The 24,980-nt window shown below is 41.6% G+C and overlaps 1 protein-coding gene across 3 annotated transcripts in view; it reads left to right on the plus strand.

Annotated features, from left to right (window-relative positions):
- Positions 1-11,896: 11,896 nt before the first annotated feature.
- The window catches only part of lrrn1 (leucine rich repeat neuronal 1), a 36,928-nt gene continuing 23,844 nt past the window's right edge, over positions 11,897-24,980 (plus strand). Inside the window, exon 1 of one of the 3 annotated variants that reach the window (XM_080183826.1) lies at positions 11,897-12,322. The gene's annotated coding sequence lies outside the window, so the exon portion shown is untranslated. Of the gene's footprint in view, positions 12,323-12,933; positions 13,000-13,047; positions 13,122-24,980 lie in introns of those variants that run through there. The other 2 variants (XM_080183834.1, XM_080183843.1) reach the window with 2 other exon arrangements.

The raw sequence follows: 24,980 nt of genomic DNA on the forward strand, positions 1-24,980 counted from the left end.
TGCAAATACATGTCGTTTTAATGAAAAAATAAATTTGAAGACTCTGCATGGAAAGCGCAAGGCTTTAATCCCAGAAGTGCGACCTTGGGAAGTGCACAGATGATCTGTATCAAACCTCTGAACCATATTGGAGCTGTATATGTTTCCATTTCCTTCCTGGCTCCACTCTCCAAGCATTTATGAGACACTGGAACTCCTTCAAAAGAAGTTAGAAAATTAGTCATGCTTGAAAGAGACCATTTTGTCTTTGTGACTACCAGAGAATTGGAAAAATGCATTTCTGTTTAGAACTCTGGGAGCGAAAAGGATGTAATAAAACATACACAGACAGAAAGAAACAAACACACAGATTGACAACCACGCATACACACACACATAAACACACACATATTAACATGCACATACACACATTAACACACACCTGTACATGAGACACACGTAAACACACATATTCATAAATACACATACAGTTAAACACAAACATATAAACACATAGAAACGTAAGGACACACATACGCACATCAAAACACATAAACACACACACAAATAAACACACAAGCAAAAAACATTTACACATGCACAAACGCAAACACTTGCATGCATAAAAAAAACACATAAAAATCACACACACATCCACCCGCCAAGATGAAATGTGTCAGGGGGTGTTCAGAATAGATGATCATTAAGCAAACAGCAGTCAACTGGACAAAGAGAAAAATGCTCAAGGAAATAATTTTGTGTTTAAACATCTTTCACGAAAAGTATTCAAGCCCCACCAAATAGCTCCCTCAACCAACAAAGGTCTTTCTTATCAAAGGTAGCCTAGTGAAGTAACACTTCATTGCACTAACCACAGAATAGGAAAATACAGATATTAGCCTACACAGTGGCTCAGATTTTTGCTCCAAAAGCTGGGATGAACTGGGAAATTTTCTGGCTTATTGCGCCTGCCTTGGGAAAAAGTGCCTGCATTCCCAAATGGCACTTTTGTTTGGTAGTGGGTGCGGTAGCAGGGATGTTGTTGCCTACTGGTGTTGGGCTCTATTGACCCTAGATATAGATTGGAGGCAGCCATGGGGACTGTTAATTGCTATGACAGGCTAGTTATAAGGCCTGCTTCAGTGCTATGGGGCTTTATCACTGTAGTGTTGATTAATTTTTAAGTCCACTAGCCTACCGGTCTTCACCCCTGACATCCCCAGCCACCTCCATGCAGTATCATGCCATAATATGACTCTCCACCAACTGCCATGGTTCCTTATAATCCTTATGCCAATTTAGTGTTGACTCATGCCAAGATACGAACCTCCCCACTCATCCCATTGCCCCTTGAAGAGCCTTTCAAAGATTTGTGAGCATTTATGCCAACCTATTCATCCTTCAACATCTTATAGCTTCTATTCTAATTTAGTACCAGCTCACGTTAATACATAACCTCTCCCCACCCACCATATTTTTTTCTTACATGCTCCATGCCAAGTCACCCAGTATCCATGATGAGCAGACCTCAGAAGCCATGCTGAGAAGAAACAAAAGGACAAAATAAAGGACAAAATGTTACAATCATGCCAGCAGCAGCTTTCATGGTAAATGGGAGTGGAAAATTTGTTCTTTTTTGTATGTGACCATGCACACAATCTTGGGTGCGGTCCACATGGGACATGGAGATATCAACACTTTTAGATTCCAGGGAGGACTGGAATTTTTCTTTTTAACTCATTTACTGGATTTGGGCATTGCTAGCTAGGCCATTTCCTTAGAATAATTGTCATGATCTAACTATATTAGTGATTGCGGTTTTAAACAAAAAGTAAAAGATGTGGGCTGGAATCTCCCCAAACATTCGAAGTGCCAAATTCACATAAAAACTGGAGTAAATCCCACAGGCTTTTTCAGCACAAGTTTCAAAATGAATCTCTCACAGAGTGGCCTAGCGTGATTCACGATAAATATATGGGGGTGGGGCCTATTCCTGCTGGAGGGGCAGGCAGCATATAACAGAGTGCCGATTTGTCATAGCGGAAATTGGTGAATGCGCAGTAGTCGTGCACTGCCCGCCTCCCAGTCACTGGCCAGCTTGATTGCTGGCTAGCCCCACAACCCTGCATGACTGCCCTTCTGACCACCTCCTCTCCAAGCCCCGATCGCTCCAGACGTCTCCAGGCCAGCCCCAGCGCGTTCCCCAACCTGCGTCAATTTTCCGATTCCTTCCTCATCCACCAGCAGCTCTGACATCACACCCCCCCCCCACTTCCCCTGCAGTCCCGACAATCCCCTCCAGTCTCAAACCCCCCCCTCCCCTGCAGCCCTAAGCTTCCTGCAAGCCAACAACCCCCCATCCCGATAGCCACCCTCCTTCTACCACCGATCCCAAATACAGAGCGGCAACAGGATCCCCCAGCCTCACCGACCTCCCTGCAAAGGCCTCTCCTCACCCAATAGGTCCCTCTCTGGCCCCATCCCCTTGGTATTGCCTGATGCCCGGCGTGCCAGGTGACACCTTGGCATTGCCAAATTTCCCTTTGGACAGTGCCAAATGGCACTGTTAGGCTCGCAATGCTCATGGGGCAACCCCTTTCTCCAACCTCCATGGGGGCCGCCATGGCTTTGCTTCACTTCGATGGGAGAGTTGGGCTGCCACTCCCTGATGGCGGAGCATTGTGGAGTGAACCTCAGTTTGAATAGTGTAAGAAATTGGACCTGTTTTTGCTTAAACTATGGCTAGTACCCATTTCTCACTTGTGGCATAAACACACACTAACACTCAAACTCCTTGCTGAAATAAGTGTTGTTTTACCCTCATGTCTTGTCTCACAACTTGAGATTTTAGTTGACAGTCCAATCCCCCTAAAGTTTCTGGAGGTAATAACGTATCAAACTTAGTTTTCAACTTTCTCTTTAAAAATAGTAATGCAGGTGAACATTGGGTCATCGCATGAGTAGTGTTCTATACGATGCCAAAAAGCTATTCACATTATGTGATAATAAACCTTGCTGTTTTGAAGGTTTTAAAGAATGTTTCAAAGATTATACAACTCTTTCATTGGTTGATGGATAATAAGGTGTAGATTTTATATGATGAGTATCATTTACTTTGAGACAATCCTGTTGTGAAGTAGCTGTGAACCATTATCACTTATAATCTATTCCAGTTTATGAAATCTTGCAAAAAATTTGTCACTTTTTTAATGGTTTGTTCTGGTGTAGTAAATCTCATGATAACTTCTAGCCATTCTGAATGTGCATTGTTTATGATGAAGAACATGTAACTCTCAAGTGGACCAGCATAACCTACTTGCAATCATTGTCGTGGCATTCTAGGCCACTTCCAATGGCAAAAAGGGACAATGGGTGGCACAGTGGTACACTCGTTAACACTGCTAGGCTCGATTTCAGCCATGGGTGACTGTGTAGCATTTGCACATCCTCTCTGTGTCTGTGTGAGTTTCCTCTGGGTGCTCCGCTTTCCTCCCACAGTCCAAAGATGTGCAGGTTAGGTGGATTGGCCACGCTAAATTGTCCCTTAGTGTCCAAAGATGTGTAGGTTGGGGGGATTAGCCATGGTAAATGCACAGGGTTATGGGGCTAGGGCAGGCCGATGGGGGGTGGGCCGAGGTAAGATTCTGAGTCGATGGGCCAAATAGCCTTCATCTGCACTACAGGACTTCCATGATTCTATGATTTCACATTCATGCACAGAACTAATGTTGTCCCACATTTTCTTCAATCTGATTGTCCAGACCAGGCCACCAAAAATAACTATGAGCTAATGCCTTCATCTGGATAATAGCAGGATATCCTTCATGTAGTTGTTCAAGAACTCTTTCACACAGTCTAGGAGGAATGATCACTCAGATTCTCCACAGTAGAGACCCACACTGGAATGTCAACTCAATCTTTATTGACACAGATGGTTTCAAATCAGGATGCAGATGATGCATCCCAGCTATCATTCCTTCCAACACCATATCCACCACCTTCCCATTTCAGGATCATTTCTGGTATGTCACTAAGCTTGAGAAGCTGTCCAATGATCTACTTGTGAAAAATAAAAAAAATCACAAAACTAGTTGGCGGCATCTGCTCAATAGGTAAAGGTAAGTGTGATAATGCATAAGCATTAGCATGGCATTCTGATTGACAATACTTTATACCATGGAGTGTGCAGATAAGATCAGTAACTCCTAGGCTAGCAGCTAATGAGTTCTGTCTTCATACGGTCCAAAAACAATAGTTAAGCATTAAAGATCAGTCAATAATGTGAAACATCAACCACATAAATAATGATAAAACCTTCTAACGTCAAGAAATATAGTCAATGCTTCTTTTCCTAGCTGAGCATAGTTAGATTCAGCACTAGTCAAAGTATGTGAAGCAAAAGCTATTTGCCATTCTTCTCCCAAAGGATATGTGCAATATGTGAAACAACTGTTCCTACTCCACATGGCGAAGCATTGCAAGCAAACAGTGGTGGTAACTTTGGATTAAAATGAACCAATACTTCAAACTTCTGCAAAGCATCTTTGACATCCTTATATGCTTTCTCACGCTTTGTTATCCAGTCCTCTGACATTTTAACATGTAGTTAATTATGCAATGGCTTCAATAGAGTCACTAAGTTAAGAACAAATTTGCTGTAACAATTTACTAACCCTAGAAAATATCACAATTGCATCACATTCATCGGATGTGATGCTTCTAAGATTGCACCACCTTTTATGTAGGTCTTTACTATCAATAAAACAACCCAAATACTGGACTGACATCTGAAAAAAGTCACAATTTTCTTTCTAGATACACAGACCATGTGCTTCTAAGTTATTCAACTGTTCTTGATCACTGGACTCTGCAATTGGAATATCATCCAAGTAACATTGTATACCAGAGAGACCACTTAAAATCTAATCCATCGATCTTTGGTATAGGGCTGTTGTGGATGTTTTTCTAAAAGGAAATCTTTTATAATGAGAAAGGCATTTATGAATAATGATAAGCAATGGTTGGGCTACATCCATCTGTAAATATGTTTGTGAAGGATCAATCTTGCTCAGCTTCTGTCTATCTGATAACACAGGAAACAAATCTTCAATTAAAAGAAATGGATATTGGTCAGCACACAACACTGGATTTATGATTGCTTTAAAATCACTACAAATATGAACTGAACCATTTGATTTCATGACAGGTATAATGGGGGTGGCCCAGTCACTCACTGCCACCAGCTCTGCCAAACCAGTGTTAATAAGTTGTGCCCATTCTACCTCGACCTTGGGATGAATTTCATGTGACACTGCTCTTGCTTTGAGACTCTTTGGTTGACTATTAAGCTTTATCTTGTTTCATTTGAACTCCTTTCATTTAGCCAAGTGTCTCTTTGAATACATTCCAGTATTTATCCAGAAGATGCTGTGAGCCTTCTTTAGCATTGACCAATCTGTTGGCAACATTCCAGTTAAGTTTTATCTCTGCCAACCATGATCTCCTAAAAAGAACTGGAAAATTACTATGGACCACATGGAGAGGCAACTCCGCTGTTTGTCTAATCAACTCTACATTGACCATGATGCAATCTTTTAATGGTATGATTTCTTCTATCCTTAAAATCACATCAGCTAGTTTTAAATGAAGATGTTGCAGCATTCGTTGATATATTGTCTCAAGAATTAAAGATACAGCAGCACCAGTATCTACTTCCATTCTAATAAACTGTCCACTTAACATTGGAATTACCAAGTATCTATGTGATTCACCCTGTATGGAAAAGCCATTCAGTTGGAGCTCTTTATCATATTTCTAAACATTCTGTTCTTCATGGTTGTAATTTCTTTCTTTCATGCTGTAAATTCTTTTTGTAGAAGGCAACCTCTTCATTTTGAAGGCACCCAATTTCTTCTTTTGACTATTCCTTTCAGGGAAGCTGGTCTACTCCAACAAGCTTTTGTAATGTGATCCATTTTGCCATGATTCTTGCATTTACTAGCATTGATTCACTAAATAGTCCATTTTGGCACATCTATGACATGCTGATTGCTGTTTTGACTTATTATGAGCAGTTCCCAACTTGTGGACCTTCAATCCTGCACCAAATTGTGAAGCTTCTTTAGCAGCTAACTGCATCGACATGTAGCTTCTACTGCTGTCTTTAAAGTCAAAGCATGTTCAGTAAATAATCTACTTTCGATAGCCTCATTTTGGAGACCACAAACTAGACAATGCCAAAGTGTATCTTCTAATGATTCATAAGTTATGGTTTTCCTTCACTGGCAGTTCTATTTTTAACCATAGAACCATAGAATCCCTACAGTGCAGAAGGCCATTGGGCCTTCCCACCCAGCCCCTATCCTATAATCCAGCATACATATCCTGACACTAAGGGGCAGTATTGCATGGCCAATCTGTCTAACTAGCATATCGTTGGACTGTGGGAGGAAACCAGAGCACTTGAAGGAAACCCAAGCAGACATGGGGAGAATGTACAAACTCCACACAGTCAACCCAGCCTGGAATTAAACCTGGGCTGCTGGCGTTGTGAGACAGCAGTGCTCACCACTCTGCCACCTTGCCAACCCTGTTGTTGATTTTCTCCAGCCTTCTAATATTCAAAGTGTGTTTTTTTTTACCATTTAGGATATTTCCTTAATGCTCTTGATGGAACAGAATTCTGACCTGAACAAAATCCAACTGGTGAAAATTGGATATCACCAATTTTCTTATTGTGATATCCTAACTATATTAGGGGTTGTGGGTTTTAAACAAAAATAAAAAGATGCCAGGGCAATTCTCCCAGCCCACTGTGCTGCTCTAGCAATGCAGTGTGCTGGCGAACATCAGTGAAGGCCATTTTGCAGGCTTCATGCTGGGCGTAATGGCCTCTGTGAGTCTCCACAGCAAAAACTTCAAGTGTAAATAGCTCCACATTGGAAAGTGGTGCAAAGCTTTTACAGCACGGAAATCACCATTTCAATATCATTAGTGGGCCCAGGACTGAAGTCTCTTGTCCCACTAGCATCTCCCTGCCCAAGCTCGCCTGGCACCCTGGCACTCCCCAAGGGGAAAACTGGCAATGCCCAAGGAGCACCTTGGCACTGCCCACCAGGCAGTGGACAGGGAGGGGACAGGGCCTGCTGTTGGGGGTGATTAGTGGGGGATGGGAGGAGTGGCCCCGCTGTCACTCTGCACAGGGATCGCAGGCAGAGGAAGGGAGGACAGTGATCAGGGCTGGCCATCCGGGTGGGTGGACAGTAGGGACCATCGAGGGGGCTGGGACTGGTGGGAGGGTTTCGGGACTATTGGGAGGGGTTGGGGTTGCTGGTGGTGGGGGGAAGGTCAGGAGATTGAGGCTGGCCAGGTGGGGGGGATTGGGAGATTGCATCTGTCTGGGGGTGCAGAAGGAGACATTGGAGCATGATGGGGATTGGGTGGCTGGGGCTTTGTAAGGCCAGCAATGGGGATTGCGGGGCTGGCAGGCGATCCGGCTGGCCAGTAATCAGGAGGCTAGCAATGTGGGATCACTGCACATGTGCCGATCCTGCTGCTGACAGACCAGCACATGCACAGTGACCCACTCAGTGCTATGCTGCCAATCTCTCAGGTGGGAATAGGCCCTGCATCAGATTTTCAGAAGGAATGCTGGTAGGGCAGTCTGTGGTATATAAATTGTTGGAGCTCTATTGTGGAAATCACACTGAAGAAACCAATGGGAGTTACTCCCATTTTCCCACAAACTGGGGATTTAGAGTTTTTTGGGGAGAATCCCAGCCTTGATTTGCATATGCAGATTCAAAATAACAACAGGTGTATTGCAGGAGCTGCTGCCTGTGCAGAGTAGAAAACAATAAAAGGAGCCTGTGAAACACCCCAATTACATGACCATCAAATCATGTGAATGGCACTTAAAGCATTACTTAAATATATAAAAATTATGAAGTTGACTTGATTCAAATCTGTACTTTGTTGAAAAATCTCTTTTGGTTTCAAAGAGAGAGAAATTCTCACTGATTTCTTACAGCGGTGATTCAAATGACTGCCATGTTCATTTTTCCTTCTCCTTTTGTCTGCTTGGCAGAACCTACTTTTAAAACTTCTGTCCATATGTTCCAGAAAAGAAATTTGATTAGCATGTCTTGCAGTCATTGTTACGGCCAAATGAATCCCTTTTTTATGATCTTTTCATGCCTGAGACTTTTCTATCTTGAAAAGTGTGAAATAAACATGAGGTGGGGTTATTGCATCCTCCACAGATCGTTTTAAATGAGTAGTAGTTCCCATCGCCTTGATAGAAAGAAAGTTGACTAAAGTCCAGCACTTTGAATTTTTAATGCCTTCCTTTCAAGAGTTCCTGTGTTATATGGACATTGACAATACCGCCACTCTCCAGCCAGATGTGAAATTCTTATGGCTGTTTCCCAGAGAAGTGGTCAAATTACAGTATCCAATATCAGGTGACTGATGGCAATCTTTTTTTGATAAGTTTTTTTTTTAAAAAGCCTTCTTTAAATGTTTCAGTACATGCAAAGTTAGGTCCAAAGTATGCAAGTTAGGTGGGTTGACCATGTTAAATTGTCCTCTTGGGTGCTAAGATTAGATGGATTAGCCATGATCAATACATGAGGTTATAGGGATAGGACGGGGGAGTGAGCCTAGGTAGAATGCTCTTTCCAAGAGTAGGTGTAGACTCGATGGGCCAAATGGCCTCCTTCTGTAATGTTTTTATGGTTTCTATATCTTCAGTTAGCTGGTGAAGTTGTCGGTAGTTTTTATTCAATAACAGTTTCCTGACATTGCAATGTGGAAAAAAGCATTTGTACATATAACCTCACGCCAAAAACAAATAATTCCTTAATGACCTCTTGGAGTTTGCGATCATAATGTTAACTTACAACAACCCCATAACCCACTGTGATGATAACTGTTGGGGAAGCAAACAGTAATATTGTGACAATTACAGCACTGAAGGTTATGTCAATAAACATCTATCGAAACCGCAAGCACAAGCTTCTTTTTAAATCACAGAGACAGAAACTGGCAGGGGTTTTTCAAAATTTAAAGTGCAAGGGTCTTAAATAACTTCACGATTTGACAGTTCCACAGACCTTCTCTGCCTTTTATGAACATTTATGGCTACTCTTGAAAAGAAATCATAAGTCACACATTGCAGGATAAGGTCCTTGCCCTGGTGACAAAAGGATATGATTGAACTCAACACTGAGTTCCAATAGCCCTACTGAGTTTGGAATTCCCTACATTTGAGTTACATTGTGTCTCCATTCCCTTATTAGGAAAAATACTATAGTGCTAATACACTATAATACAGTGCTAACCACTGTGCTACTGGGCGGCACGGTAGCACAGTGGTTAGCACTGCTGCTTCACAGCTCCAGGGTCCTGGGTTCGATTCCTGGCTCGGGTCACTGTCTGCGTGGGTTTCCTCCGGGTACTCTGGTTTCCTCCCACAGTCCAAAGATGTGCAGGTTAGGTTGATTGGCCATGCTAAGGAATTGTCCCTTCGTGTCCAGGGATGCGTAGGTTAGAGGGATTAGTGGGTATAATATGTAGGGATATGGGGATACGGCCTGGGTGGGACTGTGCTTGGTGCAGACTCGATGGGCTGTAGGGCTTCTTTCTGCACTGTAGGGTTCTATGATTCTACAAAAAATATGATCTGTCTGAATTGGGACAGGACTTTCAGATCTGGGGTCCTAATGCCATTTTGGATAAGGTGCAGAATGTCCATGGCACCATACAAATCTAGGCCACTGAGTCCCTAATCTCAGGTATGAACTGAGGAAAGCTAACAGTACCAATCGGAATTTACCCACAAGGAATGTGAATCACCAAGACAGATTGTCAACTAAATCATTTCAGGTGGATGTGCTTATAGACTTTGGTCTGAAATATTCTTGACAATTTTGTTGTATGATTTCCAACTGCACAGTTTAGTGAGAGTGTTTCCATCCTCCCCCTATCTCCAATGTCTATATAAGTAATTGCCATCATCGTGTGAGGCAGGTCCTTGGCTCATTGTCTGCTTATGTTTCAGCCTGAGCTGTTCTCTTGGCAGATTTTGTCAGTTGTGGTTTGCCAGTGCCTTCCCTTCAGAATAGGATAATGAGGCAAGTCCGTGTCTCGCTCAGCCAAAACAGGGAATAAACCTGCGTTGTTGGCTTCATTCTTAGCATCGCATTGGCCATCTGAGCAAATCCGTTCTGTATATGGGTAAGAAATGTAAGTATTCAAAGAAAACGGGGATAAAAAAACCACCCACACAATTAATTTTTTAATGCCGCTATGATTTTTCTCCTGGTTTGCTCACAGCAGCAGCCTGGAGATTAATTTTTAATCGTTGGAAACTCCAGAACAATCCTGTGTGAGTTGCAAGGCCTAAGAATGGTATTGGCAAATTGTTGCACGAAGAAGTCTCCTATTGTGTCCCGGCCATTGTTGGATGAGAGCCAAATAAGCAGAAAGGAAGTTAAAACTCAAAATATGGCTGCAAGAAATGCAAATGCACATTTTGTTAAGTTAGTCAAGCTCTGCTTGACCTCCATAATATTCATGGACAGAGGCAACGCAGTGGTTAGCACTGCTGCCCTGACAATGTCAGAGATACAGGCTACGTTCTCGGCTTGGGTAACTGTTTGTGTGGAGTCTGCATGTTCTCTCCGTGTCTGCATGAGTTTCCGCCGGGTGCTCAGGTTTCCTCCCGTAGTCCAAAAGATGTGCTGGTTAGGTGCATTGGCCGTGCTAAATTCTCCCTCCGTGTACCCGACCAGACAGTGATTAGCTCCGGGGGAGGGGGGTGGAATTTCACTGTAACTTCATTGCATTGTTAATGTAAGCCTACTTGTGACTAATAAATAAACTTTTAACCTGGATTTAAGACAAGTGTCATGCATCACAGGTCGAATAATTAGTATTGGTTGCCATGTGTGGAAATGGGGAGAAAATAGAAGGGCAGAAAGTAATTAGGGAAATGAGAAGATCTGAATGGCTGCCACATTCAAAATGATGATAAAACCTATTTTAATGATTCTTGCCCTGCTGTTACCAATTTACAAAGGGCCTAAAAACAGGCGCAGATTTTAAGCTCAAAATGTAGATTCATCAGTTGCTTGTAACCTCAGCATAACCAGACTGATCGACGTAAGACTTTGTAAAAGCTGTTTCTAAATCTGCTGAACAAGTTTACAGATATGTACTTCTCACTCACATTGCGATCAAAAATGGGAAATAGCTGAAGGATGAAAATGAAAAATTACATAAATGCCATGGATTTAAAAAGGTCATTATGAATATCTCCGTCTTTGCGGTGTTAGTTTTAAGTTGCTGCACACATTATATTTGCTGTGAGCTTTTTTACCGTAAGTCATTTTATTAATTGAATCCAGCATCATTAAAACGTAAGATTCTGACCCTCATTTCTCCTTTCAGCCTGTGAAAGACTTTCAGCCAAAAGAAAACTACAGAAGAATTTCTGCAGTGCAGTGAAAGATTCAGGGGACAGCATTTTCTCCATAGCCGCCACCACCTACCCCAAGCCCCCACCCCAAACCCTATCAATCTACAAGCTTTTCAAATCAGTTACCTTTCTTTCCCTCTCTATAATCTCCGGATGTGAGCAGTTTGATCTTTGGGCGCTTTTAAGATAAGGAGGACAGACTTCAGCGAGGACTCAGTGGGTCTCAGCTCTAACCTTCGATTCTGCCCGCACATTTCCCGGAACTCATTAACCAAACGCTTAACAGGAAAATCGAACTGAAGGATTCCTTCGTCCCCCATTTCCCACCCCCTCAACTCTTTGCCCTACCAATTTCTCCCCAGTTACAGCATTCCCCCCCCACCACCCCGTTGTATGCACAGCAAGCTTTGCAGATGGGCTTTTGCTTGTCTGAATGTTTTGTGATCGACAGCTGGCATCCACCAATCCAGTGCTTGGAGTTAGCTCATTGCTGTATTATAGTACCAGGTGCTAACGCTACCAGAAGCAGTGGAGGAAGCCGGTGCTGGGGAGAGTTGATCCTCTGAGGTGGTGGAAACCTCGTGTGCTTTTGCAGTCAGCAGAGATTTTACAGAAATGCCATTAAAGAATTTGAATTTTTAGTTTATCTTTTGTTGTTGGAAGAAATGCTACTGTAAACCTGAAGAGAGAGAGAGATAAGGACACAGAGAGTGAGAGAAAAGGAGACTGTTGAGTATTTGCAATTAACTAAATGAGTCCTTCACAGTGACTGCACACAACACTGCTGAGTGCCCCAAATCGCCGTGAAGCAGTTTCCAGTCAGAATTTAACCTGCAGCTGGATACAACACTTCAATTTACTTGGGTAAGGCTCTGCTATTTTTATTCTCTCTCTCTTTCTCATGCATGCGTTAGCTGTGTAATTCCTCAAGCAATTATTAATTTGACCACAGTTTGTTTTCAAGTTGAAATGATTGTCTGCTAAGCAGAGGCATGTCTCACCCCCACTAATCTCTGATTTACATTTAAATGCGACTGCATTCTGGAAGGAGCTTTCCTTCCTTTATTCACACTCAGGAATCTAAGGAGACAATAGGCCCTGAAGAAGCAAAGTGAAAAGCTCAGCATGGGCCCTATGTTTCTAAGATCATAGAGTCCGCTGTCACCTCTGAAGCTGATGAAGGGGCTGGGAAGAGCCCTTCACCTTCGCCTCTGTCTATCGCACTCTTGAAAGGCATCACCCTCTGCCCCTCGTCCCAGCAGCACACAAGAGCGGTTCCCAGACAAAAGGCTGCGAGCAAGTTGTGGTGTATGAGAGCGCGTGTGAATCTGGCCATTAACTATAGCTGTCAGTGTTTGCTTGGGGCTGTGTGACAGGGTCCCAGACCTCATGGTATAAAGCCGATGAATGAACTATTCACATGGAAGGCATAATCCTCCCGTTTCCCCCGCCCTCCCCCCCCATTCCTAGGAAGGTATTATTCAAGGAAGCAGCCAAACACTGAAAGGAGTCTGAGCTGCCAAATGAGGGATAGTCTAAAGGTATGCAAACAAGGCAAGCAGCTGCTGGCGTGCTCTGTATTTAGAGTATACGAATGTTGCTCTGCTTCACTTTGTGCTTCCTTGCTTCTCATTCCCCTTGGCAGCTGTTTCTTTTTGGGAAGGTAAAGGGAGGGGGGGGGGGGGGGGGGGCGGCGTGGGTGCGGGAGAAGGGATAATTTGCTGACTCTACAAAACAATCGGCATTCTTCTTTTCAAATGTGTCTTCTCTTTCTTGCGCGCTCTCTCTCTCTCTTCCCTGCCCCCAAGTTCAGTCTTTTAGCTCCTGATCTTTCCTTTGGTAGGAAAATGTTAAGGTGAGACAGGTTACGTATCGTGTGATGAGAATCCTATAACTTTTCTTTCGGATAATAACGTCAAGAATTTCTTACAAAGGAAATTTTCAAACAATATATCAATTTACAACGTCTGAGCTTCTGGAGAAATGTGCATTGTAATATTTAATGAGTTTTCTTACTTTATTGAATGACCCATTCTTACGGTACGCTTTCATTCAGAGTGCAGGAATATTGTTACTTCAATTTTAAACTAAGATTTTTGTAATTGTCTCTGTGTTTGCCTGATTAATTTCACAAATCCCCTTGCCTTTGGAAATGCTTAAAATACAGGCAAGTGACTTGAATCACCTTCTCAGATATACGCGTAATCATTTGTTAATATCTGAAAGCGTTTGACAAAGGAACAGTAGAAACATAAACCAGTAGACAGTGTTTCGGGCAGTCGTCTTTTGGAGCACAAGAATTAAACCCCAGTGTCTGTGTGTATGAGAGTATCGCTGGAGCTAATGATATTTAATTAGCACAATTTATTGAGCAGTTTAGCATTTATGAATATGTAAATTTATGAAAAGATATGCAGAATGTCGATCTTCAGTTATTTATGTGCAGTTTTGCATGGGAAGCAGCTACTTAAATGATTTTGTTCTGCAATTCTCCCACATCTTCGTGGAAGTAAATGAGTTGAGTTGTTTCAGTTTATTGTACTACTTTCTAAATTGTGAGGATTCTATCTCCCTTTTGATAATGTTGTTATAAGGCACGCACTAAGTTTGTGTGCACTCGTCTTACCGATCTTAAGTGACAGCTTTGAAAATGAATGATCGTGTCAAATCGTAGTTAATTATATGCATTCTTCTTTTCAACTAGTTTGTTTATTTTTTAATCCAGTGACTGAACCGCCTCTCAATTCTTAAAGGGTTAATTGGAGTAAAGCCATTGGAGTTTAACTGGTTTCCACTTCCAGTTAATAGTCCCGATTAAAAATTCCTTGTACTGTCCACACTTTGGCAGTTTGAGAGTATCAGTGCTGAGCTTTTAAGAACTCGCATTTCAGATTTTCTTCAGTATGAATAACTTTGTAACCTGCCGCCAGCACTAGTCTATTTACTATCCATGGAATAGGAGATTCAGATGACGAATTGCAAACAACGAGTTACAAGGAAAATGAATGAATGAAGGAAGTTTGAAAACGTATGGGACAAGTTTTATATCTTGCCTTAAGTCTTCTATCTGGCAAAGGTGCTTGGGGCATCACTTCACACAAGCTTGTGAGCATGGGTGGACTGTGGTGATGTAATTGGTGACATTGCCGTCCACTGCAGCATGTACTGCTCAAAATTATTTATCAATAATTCTTCTGTACAGCATAGAAATGAAGCCCTTGTTAAAGTTTAGCCAGTGAATGTGGCTTACACATTGGCACCCTGAGAAAGTACTGAGGTAGCACAAAAGTAATTTGTCTTTGTGCCAACCAAGCTGTTCAAAAAAGCAAGTTGGTTCAAGTATGCTACAAAGCTACACTGGCCTGATTGGTCAGCACGTTGGTGCCATGTTGAGGAGCTGCGGTACTCTTGGGTACAGGGCATCAGTTTGTTCATTTTTGACTTTACTGTTCTGTAATGTTTCATGGTATTGAATAAATATTAGAGGCTATTTGAATTGCTTCTAACTGGTGTTCTGTATTAGTGCTGTAAAAGTTTCAGCAGGGGATAGGGAATGGAAGTTGAATGAGGCTTGCATACAAAGGACAGAGGCATCGTTAGCACACTAATATTATCAGATTCAATTTCACAAAGTAGCTTGCAGTATGTTGTTGTCCTGTCACCCAATTACAATACTAACTAGCACCAAATTAATCTTGCATCTCACTCTTACAATAATTTTTCTGCCTCTCTCTCTTCCACACTCCCCCCCCACCCCCGAGCACAGAAATTTGCAACAATGCACATAGCCTTTGCTTTGGGAAGTTGCAGAGTAAGCTCATTTTTCCACTGTGCGCATTAAGTCAAATTTAACCCCATCCTGGGGTCATGTGCTTGTGCTGTGAACACCAAAGCTTGGGTGGATTATGTAGTCACAAGACAGATGAGGTTAAGGGAGGCCATTAGAACAATGTCGATTACCAAACTCAAAATATGTCTCTCGCCCTCTTTCTCATTATTTATACATATCCCACCCAATGACCTTTTTTTTGTGTGTGAAGAACTTCTAGGCAATGGTACAAACTGTTCTGTTTTATTTTTGAACCTGTGATGTCTTATTTAACTGTCAGTATGAATTACTTTGTGAATAATGATGAAAAGATGTGGTTTTAATTGTTCTTCATCCAGTCCACAATCACTATTTTAGAGTTCATCTGGATGGCCTGATTTTTAACTCTTAAGTGGGTTAAATCTCACTCTTTCCTCATCAAAGTATAAAATGTAGATCTAACTATGCCAATAACAGAGGCATACAGTGTTTGGGTAAAAAAGAAAACACCTTTTCATATTTGTAGTACAGTGGAGGGAGCAGATTGAACTGTAGATGGAAGTTACCATGGAGACCTCAGTCAAACACTCCCACCCCCAATTCTGCTGATTTCCAATTCCTATGAGGGTCCTAAGGAAAGTGCCAGGCACTTTCTCAGAGGAAAGGAAAATAGAGAATCATTCATTCTTGATCTGTTCTTCAGCACTGGTCAAAAACAAGGTTAGTAGAAATGCAGGAGTTTGTCATCAATCCCCAACTGTAGTGAGGGTGATCTGACCTATGATCTGGATAAACAAGGCCGGTTTTTAATTAAGAAATTAACTAGGCAAAAAGCCTGTAGCAATGGATATCAACAAATTTACAAACAGAAGAACATAATGTAAATTGGATGACCACAATCTTCTCTGCCTGTATGTTGATTTGTGGGAGGAAAGGAAGACTTGAGTAGAAAACAGGATTATTTTGCTTTCTCTACATAAAATATACTCTTAATTCTGACCAATTCTATCAAAGAAGGTTCACTGTAAATGGAAGACATAGTGTTTTTAGTTAATAGTGTGGGGTGTGCAAGCTCTGCGGCATGCGTTAGTTAGATAGTTTGATACTGTTTGATTTAATAAAAACTGCTCAGTTGACTATTAGAAATGATTGCTGCATCCAAAGCATTCAGTAGTTAGAATTCTCTTAATGCGCCCCCTCATCAATTCTTTTCTTTGAAATGTCTCAAATCCCATCCAGTTCTTGTTTTTTTTCAACTGACTTTTTAATCTGAAATGCTGTTTGAGTTCATTTCATTAATTGACTGCATTAATTAGCCAAAAAGCTGTTCCAGTGTCGGCATTGAATGCAACAGTGAACAAAGACCTCACAATCCATGCGTCTGGTTGTCCTGGCAGACATGTGAACTGTGCAGATGTCTCCTCGTTTGTTCCCAAGCTGGACAGTGGTGGCATTTATAGGGCTCCATGGTGATGAGGTAAAATGCAGACACGATGCTTGAACTCATTTCAAAGTTGCACTGCATTAATCAGAATTTGACTCTGTGGTGTACACATGCCCTGGTGAAGAATAGGCTTCCTTATCTTTTAATTTAACTTTTAAAATGACTGACACACTGTTCTAAAGTCTGGTATATCTGGAGCAGATTAAGACGATTCATTTGCTTTGCTATTCGTGCTAGTACTCTTTCCATCTCAAACTTCAGTAATCCCCTTCGCAATAATCTGCTTGTCTAGTTCAGAAACAGTGAACACAAACACACATCTGTAACTGGGCTGATTCCAGGAGCATTTTGTTTCTATTTAATGGAGTAAACTAAAATGTATTTCTTTCAATCACAGGACACAATACTGTTCCTGTTCTTTTCTGCCTATTTTTAGCTGAGGTCCAGGAAAGATGTGTGCCTACAATGGGACTGCCTTGTTACCTTAGCTGCTCAGTTTTCTTTGAATGTCATTCTGAGGCGAATAAATGATATTGCAGATTAGAATTTGCACAAACCACACTCACCTTAAAAGTTTGTGACAATCTAGATGCAATGTCAGTACAAACTGGTGGAAAATTCTGAACAGAGTCCCCACCACCTATCCAGGCTGCCATTATTTCTTCCTCTGTCCACAGACTCGCCTCTCATTACCTGCTGCACCTTCCTGTCAACTTTCCCCCATACCTTTGGCAGGAGTTTGCTGGAGACACCTTTTTACGTGTGTTGAGTCCTCTGCCAAGTTACAGTGCACTAAAGCTCTGTGGAAATTCCTGACAAGAAAATCTAAAAACAATTGAGAATAACAAGCATAAATGGCACAATCGTTAGCACTGCTACCTCAGTGTCAGGGATCTGAGTTCAATTCTGGCCTTGGGTGTCTGTCTGTGTGGAGTTGACACGTTCTTCCCATGTCTGCATGGGTTTCCTCTGGGTGCTCTGGTTTCTTCTTGCACTCCAACGATGTGTGGATTAGGCTGATTGGCCATGTTAAATTGCCCCTTGGTATAGGGAGCAGGGTAAATATGTGGGATTATGGGGATAAAGCCTAGGTGGGATTGTTGTTGGTGTAGGCTTGACAGGCTAAATGGCTGCCTTCTGCATTGTAGGAATTCTATGATTCTATAAACAAAAAGGGAGGTTGTAGAGAAACATTATGTACATGCTGTCATGATCTGAAGTTATTTAAATCTTCAGACCTTGCATGATAAAAAAAGCTGGGCTGCAATTGTCAGCTACAGTAAAATAAAAGTAGAGAACCACTGCTGGAGTGTCTTGGTTAACAGGCTATCTAGTGTAGCTTAGTAAAACAAAGCATTAGCTACTTGTTCCCACAATTTCAATATTTTTCATTCGTAAAATTTTAAGTGTTGTATTAGAGCCCATTATTAATTCCTGGCTGAGTTTCAAAAGTTCCAAAACCATTTATTGTGCCAAAGGGAACTGACTCAACGTTTTGATCAACAGTTTCAGGAGGCTATTAAAGGGATTAGCTGCTTTGATGTGGTTAGTGAATAGAAGTTTACTTTTACAACAGATAGCCACTTGAGGGGATTTAAATTTTGCATGCGTTTCATGAATAGGAGGCTTTTTTTTTGTTCACTATCATGTATGAGTGAGAGCTTTCTTAGGCTGTTTAATTATTTCATCTCCACATTGCTCCTGAGATCCGCCGATTGTAGACACTGAGCGGATGTAGGGGTGGCATAGTACTGGGGAAAATGGAGTTGATTTGCGCATACAAAGGAGCTTGGGGGTCTGACATAGGGGTGCACAAGGAAATGGGGATTTGACAGGGACATGATGAATGATAAGAGTGAGAAGCCATACACCTGTCTGTACAACCAGGGTAACGTTTCAGAGAACTAAAGCAAGCCTCCTAACCAGTCTGCTGTGGCACTTATTTGCCTCTGTGTCTACCTACAAAGGTGGCGAGCCTGACTCCATTCCCCTTGATCCCCTGGAGTGAAATAGCATGCAGTGGTTATCTCCATGGAAATGCGTCTGCTGAATCAAGATATTTCCTGACTTGAACTTCCAGCATCAATGGCAAAAGTCCAGTCCTCTGTTTATTTTTGGTTAGTATCCCTCAGATATGTTACAAAAGATTTGGCATACAAATAATTATTATGTGGCAATATTTTCATGTAAGATCCCACAAACAATCCCTGAGATAAATTGCACCTAATCTGGCTCTGGTAGTGGTTGAGGTAATGATGTTGGTCATCGCAATGTGACAACTCCCTGCCCATCTTTAATTAACACTGTGGGATCTTTAACATTCACCTGAACCAGCAGTGCACAATAATGGGCTACAGGTGAATACCATGTGCCCACGAGTGGCACCTTTGCCAATGCAGCATTCCTCCAGATCTGAGCTGGAATGATTGTACTCAAGTCCTGGGGTGGCAATCTGAACCCAGAAATTTCTAACTAAATATGACTGCATTATCAATTTGAACCAAGAAGAGCTCAGATGTTTTTTAGTAATAAACTCCTTGTAAACAGAAACTGGATGATCCATTCTGGTATCCCCTGCCAATTATCAGGCCTTCCCCAGAGTGTACATCACAAAAATTGTGCTGACACAACACCCATAGGTACGGATGCAGCTGCATAAACAGGTACTTTAGGTGGATACCTGGATCTTTATGATGTCTGCTGCCAATTAATGATAGGTCACAGATATTTTGACAGCCATTTAGATCTGGATATGTTTGTGTCCTTTAGGTAACAGGCTCCTGACTCGTGCAACATTTAGATTTTCTAAAATTGTCATGTATTCCCTACTTTTCCCATATGTCCGTTCCAAATCTTTGTCAGTGTTGGATCTTTTGTTTGAACTTGTTGTGTTTATAGTGCGAGCACCTGTTTCCCAACAAACCCTAAGCTCGGCCTAGCCAACAAATGCCCACATTCAGTGAAAAAATAAATAAAAACACGGGACCGTCACACGTCATCTGGTACAGTGTGCATATATTTTTAAATGTGCTGGAAACTACATCCAATTAAATTGTCGGGGGCCACGTGTAAAAATTACTAATGGAAGCTTGGGCCTTTATAAAGCTTTTTAACAAGAAGCCAGTCATCTGCACTTTCTAGTTGGTGAAGCATGATTTTCTTTTTCCTTTGCTCGTGAACTGAAATCTTAATGCCCTTGTAGCTGGGCATCAAGATTTTCCCCCTCCAAACTTGCTTGAATTTGAACAGATCGTAGGCTAGTTGATGTCGCAGCTACCCTATTCACTGCCTCATTTAACCTTTTCACCCTTTTTGTGTGCCAATCAATGACCAGCCCTTCTGTGCCCTCATTCTTCTGCATCTGCGCTGCTTAATCTTGTAACGCTATTGACTGTGACTATTCATTCTGCTTTGGAGCCATTATAGATTACCACTGGATCAAAATTAAAAGCTGATATTTTCATCAGGTTGGCAGAGATTTGGCAGGAGCAAGTGCAGAGAGTTAGGACCGTGTGTCAGGATTGCATTATCCCTCATCGTGGAGTTGTGCCGAACTCTTCCCAAAACTGGTGCCTTACAAAGAAACCGGGATCATCTTGAATTCTTCAGCATAGCTGAAAGAAGGCTCCCTAAGAAGTAGTGGTTTTGTGATGTGATGCTGATTGAAATATCAATGTCCTCTCTTTCAAACTAAAACGCTCAGTCAATCGATCAACTTTGCAAGGGCTTCGCTGGACTTCATGGTAAAAAGAGGGAGAAGAAAGCACAATTTGCCTTTTTGTTTTGGTTCAGACTAACAATCGTTCAAGATAAAATAGCACACATGTTCGTGCCAGTCAGCACTCCATCTGTTGCCTCTGGTCGCAGTTTAAATCCCCTTCCCATGTTTGGTCACAGGAATGATTTTGGCACAGGTCTATGTGACCAGCAATTAAAGTTAATTTGCTTGGTGAGAAGTCCTTTCATTAACATTGAAGTCCTTTCATTAACATTGAGCATTCTTTTATTCAGCCAGTCATGTTTTCCCGCTACCATTGGAAAGTTGCCTGAAGCAGAAGTCTGGCATTTGTTTTGTGCTTGTGGTACAATTTTATTCCTATCATCTGTAAACTGACACCCCCTAAGTACACTAGAAATTTGTAACAGAAGGAGGTCATTGGTCCATCATGTTCGTATTGGTTCTTCACTCTGGCAATCTAAAACAAATTTCACCACCCTGTCATCTCCTAGTAATACTGCATCCTCTGTTTTAGATAACTTTCCCTCTGAAAAATGCAGTAGTCTCTGTTTCAACTGAGGCAAAGATTTGATATGCTTGACAACATGCTCCATATAGAGAGAATTATACAAATCTCCCTCCCTTGTATCTTGAAATTGATCATTTTGATTCCCTCCTCAGGGGTGGGTTAACTCGGAGATAAAAACAAAATACTGCAGATGCTGGAACCTCTCTGCAGATCTGACAGCATCTGCAGAGAGATAGAGCCAATGTTTCAAGTCTAGATGCCTCTTTATCGCAGCTCTGACCAAGTGTCACCTAGACTTGAAACACTGGCTCTATTCTCTCTCCACAGATGCTGTCAGACCTGCTGAGATTTTCCAGCATTTTCTGTTTCTTTGGTGGGTTAACTCAGTTGGCTAGATATCTAGAGTATGGCATCAAATCACACTAACAGTGTGGGTTCACTTCCCGTAGTGGCTGTGGTCATTATTGAGGCCTGCTCCTTGTTTTACCCCATAGTGATTTTTTATGGTATAAACCATAGAAAGAGAGATTTTTCATTGCCAAGGTTCCATACTCTGGAATTGTTCCACCCTCTACCTTGTTTTCCTCCTTCAAGTTTTTAGCCATCAGATTTCTTAACTCCTTAGTGGTTTAAGCTCCTGCTTGGTTTCATAATGCTGTTGTGAATTACCCTGAGATATATACTTATGTTAAAGATGCTATATAAGTTGTTTTCTGTTCTCTCTCCGCAGATGCTGTCAGATCAGCTGAGAATTTCCAGCCTTTTGTGTTTATAAAATTCATTGTCAGATGACAAATGTAGTCTTCTAAGTCTATTTGAATGCTATGTTTTTTTAAAGGCTACAAGAGTGTTTTTCACAGTTCAGGTGTCAGAGTTTGTTCAGTTATGATTTGTATACAAAGATGTAAAAAGTAGCACCGGTTATTTCTTTGTTTTCTAACCTTGAAATATTGCAGTAACCAGAAGAGGAATTGATCACCAATTTACATTTCTGCACTTAAAATTCAATGAATGTTGGGGGAGGAGAGGATGTGTTTTAACACCTCCAGTTGATTTAAATGGATGTGCTCCTAAGTAGGTTCTGCATGACGAGGAGCAACAAGGGTGTGTGTGGGGGGGCAGGGGGGATGGGGGGTCAGCCCCAGTTCCTGACTTGGAAGAAAGCATCATCTTCAGTACGGCAGCTTTAGATTTAAAGTGTGAGTTCCTCAGAAGCTGCAGTCCGGTTGCAGCCTCAGTAGTGGTGAAATTCTCAATAATATTGGGACAGCAAGATACAAGTCACGATGTATGCCGAGTGTGCATGCTTGGAAGGAACACACAACTTTAGATCTAGCAATCCTCAAACATTCTGTAACTTTGGGGAGGTGACTGGTAGATCCCTTATTTTGCCTTTTATAGACAAATTGATTGCCATGATTCATCAACAACTTCACTTTCATCGTATCCTGTACCTACCAGAATGGTGACAACCAAACACAATGATCTTTGGATTTTTTTTAATCCAGCAATTCCAGTGATTAAAGCATTAATATGGAGCTTGACTTGTTCAAGTCAGGCTACTCCTTCCCCTCCATACTAACTAGCTTTATCCTTTTTGAGGGGGTTTCGCTATACGTTTATGTGCTTCATTTTTATCTAAATATTGAGACAAAAATCAAGCATTCGCCTCCCAAGTGGCTTGCTGGGGTGGGGGTTGGAGGGGAGGAAATAAAGGCGATCTCCACTTTCTTGATGCAGAAAGAAATACAAAATGGACAAATAAAGTTTCTATGGATTGAAAATAAAGTACAGCATTGTGAATTGGTAACATCTGAAAATAATTTCTTCGGTTACCTCCAGGTATCTCCAATTTTGAAAATCAAATCTCTTGGAGATTCTTCAGAGAAGGTTCAAGGGCATAAATATGTGAAGCACTGCAAAAATAAGTGTTTTTCTTGTTAGCATCAAGGAGAATGTGGGGACAATGTGAGGACAAAAATAAATTTGACAGCTCTTGAACAGTCAGAAAGCATGCTCAAGTAAAAGAGAAACTGCAAATTCTAGAAATTTGATATCATTAAACAGTGCTGACAGAACACAACACTGGATTTCCATGGGAATTCTCTAATCATCTGCTGTGATGTCAGCAGAGCTCTTGAGAAGTGTTGGAAAAAAAAATATTTGCACTGCTTTTCCAGTGGTCTGCCACAGAACCATTAGACGAAAGATCCGTCATTGCTGTTCGAAGAGACAAGTTAATGTTTCAGGTCTTTATACTTTTCACATTCCTGGCACTCCCATTACCCATTCTCACCTTCTTTGTTGTGCATTGGACCCAGTTAAGTTGGGAAACAATATTGGCCATTCTGCCCCTTGAGCCATTTCTGCCATTGATTTTTATCAGGGCTGATCGGTATTTTAACTCCTCTTACCCAGATGGGATTGAGTAGATGAAGGATGGGGGCTTTGGAGCTCAATTCCATTAAGAAAATACATTTTGTTAGCTTTGCCTGTTGTGCAGCATTTCTTTTCTCTTGGAGAGTATTCAGAACAATGCAAACTGTGTTCATTTTAAGAATGTTCATTAGATTAATTGCGTTCTTTGGGTGTCACTGACTTTGACTTAACTAACTTCGTAAAGTTTGGCTATTTATGTATTGAGAATTAATGGCAGAATTCGGTGTGTTTCAAAAATTTCTGATTGCATGACATTCCAGTGTGAAGGTCAAACATGATAAAGTAAAAATATGTATATAGTAGTAATCATCATCAATCCCATGGAGTAAGGGTGATTTATTCCAGACTTCATGATTTGTGTGTTCTCAGGTGACTCAACACCTGGAGGTACAGGTCTTTGGGCAAGGCAGACAAGAGTTGCCCCACAGAGTGGTGAAGTGGGATGCCAGGTGGTGTTCTCTTGCCCCCTCTTTCATACAGCCATAACCATACAAGCAAATATCAGACAATCCCCCAGAGAAAGCACAAGTTGTCCTGGTCACCTCTTGCGCCTCCTGATAGATGGATTGCGAGTGGCAGATCTGAACAAGTTGATCTTCCATTCTGGTGGTTGTAATATCCAACATTTCCTCTTGGTGTTGGTTTGTGAAGCCAGTGGAAATCCAGAGAGAAGAAAAGTCAGCAGGAATCTATCCACTGGCCCCAGGCTCTCTGTTGGGTAGAGGATTGCCAGGTGGAATTTCAATATATTTACCCATATCCAGGGACAAGCAGATAGACTATTAAAATATTGTACAAGTTATAGAAATACTTAACTGAAAATATTCACTGTTAGTTGAACCATGGCAATTATAACAAACATAAGGACTGTCTGTTTGTCATTAGTGACCAGTGTAGTGATTTGGGCTTTTTTTTGCGTCTTTAAAATCTTAATTAGCAAAGTAATCAAATTCACATAATCTACTGACCATGTGACCTGGGATGACCTACCCAGCCTGCTACAGTCAGTCTCTGCCTCTCCTTCAAATGGGCTTCCCAGTAAATGGAAGCTGAGCTGCCAACATTTTTCACACCCTCGGGGACGCCAATACTTCCTGGAAAAAGTAGGTCACGCGTTGTCACAAAGAATCTAAATGTTTGGTTTGCATTTGTAAAATAGCAATTAAACCTGCAGGAACTGCAAATACCTTGCTGCTTTCAGAACTCGACAAAGAGAAAAAACAAAGAAACCATCTGTCAGATGATATGGTGATCACTCAGAGGTGATGTACTTACATTCAATGTGCATCTTGTGGCACATTCTCTCCTCGAAGAAATTTGGTACTTACACTGGATAGTTCAAAAAGAAGCCATCATTGCCATATAGGGAAGCTTCTTGACTTCTATTATCATCTTGAATTGTTCCTTTAAGCATTTTTTTTTCAAAACTTATCACAATCATCTGCAGTGACATTTATCCCATACAATCCTGCATCAGCTCAGCTATGTTTTTTGTTTGAAAGCTGCTGGTTCTGAGCTAATCTCAGTACCCAGAGGTGTTGTCTAAAGAGATGTGCAGCAATTGTTCACTTCACAAAAACCTAT

This window comes from Carcharhinus amblyrhynchos, chromosome 3 (assembly GCF_965287045.1).
Source record: "Carcharhinus amblyrhynchos chromosome 3, sCarAmb.v2.hapA, whole genome shotgun sequence".
NCBI lineage: Eukaryota > Metazoa > Chordata > Chondrichthyes > Carcharhiniformes > Carcharhinidae > Carcharhinus > Carcharhinus amblyrhynchos.